The sequence below is a fragment of the Protobothrops mucrosquamatus genome, unplaced genomic scaffold (genome assembly GCF_001527695.2).
Source record: "Protobothrops mucrosquamatus isolate PMUCROS unplaced genomic scaffold, P.Mucros_1.0 scaffold3181, whole genome shotgun sequence".
Lineage (NCBI taxonomy): Eukaryota > Metazoa > Chordata > Lepidosauria > Squamata > Viperidae > Protobothrops > Protobothrops mucrosquamatus.
The window spans coordinates 46717-49216 of NW_015389179.1; the positions used below are offsets into that span (position 1 = coordinate 46717).

General features: G+C 36.0%; 1 protein-coding gene across 1 annotated transcript in view; it reads right to left on the minus strand.

Moving 5' to 3' along the window:
- LOC107297208 (origin recognition complex subunit 5) overlaps positions 1-2500 on the minus strand; it is an 83690-nt gene that overhangs the window by 4108 nt on the left and 77082 nt on the right. The window lies entirely within an intron of this gene.

The window sequence follows — 2500 nt, forward strand, 5'->3', positions numbered from 1 at the left end:
GGGAGGGAAGGAGAGAGAAAGGAAAGGAGGAAGGGAGGGAGGGAGAAAGGAAAGGAAGAAGGAAGGAAGGAAGGAAGGGAGGGAGGAAGGAAAGGAGAAAGGAAAGAAGGAAGGAAGGAAGGAAGGAAGAGAGGGAGGAAGGAAGGAAAGCATTCCTGCTGATGTATAACTTATTCAGAGGCCTATTAAGAATGAACTTTTCTAGTTGCATAGGCTTTCAGATACAAAAATATACCCTCAATTTAAGCCAAATAATAATTTTAGCTCCAGATAAAAAAGATTTATTTTTATTTTTATTTTTTTTAAAAAAAGCTAGTATAAATACAGCTCACTATTTGGAGATGCAAAACAGCAATTGTGTCCGCTATTGAACATTCTGGTCTCCTTCCAAACCACCTGTTCTAGCATTATGTACGGCGCATAACTCCTTCATCTGCATTCATCTGCAATCCGCATTCTTCCATCCTTAGCTGGTGGTTAACCCTTGCCTTTTAATGACACTTGGAACAATCCAAGAATGCTTGGAACGTATTTTTTCCCCCGCTTTGTTAGAATAAAGAACGACGCCTTAGAAGAGTAAAAAAATATTCTTCCTCCCCCCCCCTTTTTTCCCCCTGAAATTAATTTTGATTTTCGGTATTCAGATTCGATGGCGAGGCTTCCTTATTTGTACGTCAAAATGAAGACATCCCAAAACGAACGGGTTTTTAGAAGCGTATCGTGGTAAAAAAAAAAAAAAAAAAAGCAAGAAATTGTCCTTTTAATTCTTAAATTATCTCTGCTTTTTTTCGAGGCAATCTGTTCCACAGTTTCGGCATCATTGTTAAGGCCACGTTTGGAAAGTAATTCAGGTCTATGGAATTATACAAAACACGGAAGCTTCTAATATGCGTCAACCCGAAGTGACAAGTTATAAATTTTACTCGATTGGGGCATTATTCATAAAATCTGAACGCCATAACGTGGGCAAGATGTAATGCCTCGATTAAAGAGGCGTTAACACTGTCTCCTTGATAAGCAATAGGTTGTCATAGTGTATTATTTCATCTAAAACATCTGGCTGCCTGCAAAAAAAATTGATAACCTTTTCAAGACGTGGTAAGAATATCGTTTAAGGCCGAAGCTACCGCCTCTCTCCGCTCATTAAAGCAGCCTGTCTTTTTTTTCAGGCTTCCCTACAAGCGTCGACAAAGATGTAGTTGTTTTAAAGGGTCAATTCTTGAAGTGAAAAAAAGAGGCATGGCTAAAATGATATTTTTTTTAAAATTTTGTTTTAAAAAAATAGGCTGTTTGGGAGAATCTTTAGCACTCTTTCTTTTTTTTTAAACAAGTTTTATTAATTTTTCAATTTTACATAGTGTAAGAATGTAATTAGCTGAATAATATGTATGTTTTAGACACGATAACTATTTTTTGTAATGAAATAAGGGAAATGTGGGTTACCCGAAGTCTAAATATTATGGATATTAAAGGCTAAATTGGAACACTGTAATTGAAATTAGGTAACACTTAAAAAACAGGACTTGGATAGGTATAAGTAAAAATTATATTGACAAATGTATTAATTGATTTGAGTTTTATAATTCGAAATGTATTCACTTGAATGTGGTATAATAATTAAGGGAGATAGAGAGGGAACTTTTAATGATGCAACCTGGGATATGAACAAAAGTTTTTATTACTGGACTACTGATTAACCAATCACCACGCTGCTTCCTAAACATTTGGATGTAAAATTTAGCACTATTTCTGAATCAGTGTTCAACGTGTGCGCACTGTGCTTCATATAAAGATAGTTTTTAAGGAAAAAGTTCAACATTGCCAGCTGAAAATAATCACTGCTGCTTAACTTGGGATTTCTCAAACATTGCTTAGCGTGAATATTGCCTGAACTTCAAAACTGTCGATTTAGGAAAAAAAGACAGAGATGAAATAATGTTTTCCCTGACTGTGAATGCTGTTAATGCCAGATCAGACAAAAGTCTGATCATCTAAACATCAGCAAGTTTGGAGGTTTTATTTATTGTTTTTCCACTGAACGTAAGCTCAAAACAGCTATGAAAAAGAACATTAAAAACAGCGGGGAAAGAAAAAAAGAACAAATCAAATTCACAAGTAAAAAAGCATAAATAACACTTCGGCTGTAAAGGAAGCATTAAAATGAAATAGCAGGACACCTGCTGAAAGGCTAAATATTTACTGGAATAAGGAAGTATTTGTCTGCCAGGACAAAAATAGTGAAGAAACAAAACTTGGCCTCTCTTAGAGATTCATTTCCATCTCCATGAGTAGCAACCAAACAGACTCTGACTTTCCTACCACATCTCTTGAGGGATGGGACCCAACCCTAAAACCTTAAAAAGCAAGTAGGCTTCTAAAAAGGAAACTGCTTCTAACAACATACAGGTAGTTCTCGGCTTACGACCACAATTGGTCGTTAAGTCGAGGACTGCCTGTATAAAAATTTCTGTTGCGAAGCAAGGCAGTTATGAGTTGAAGT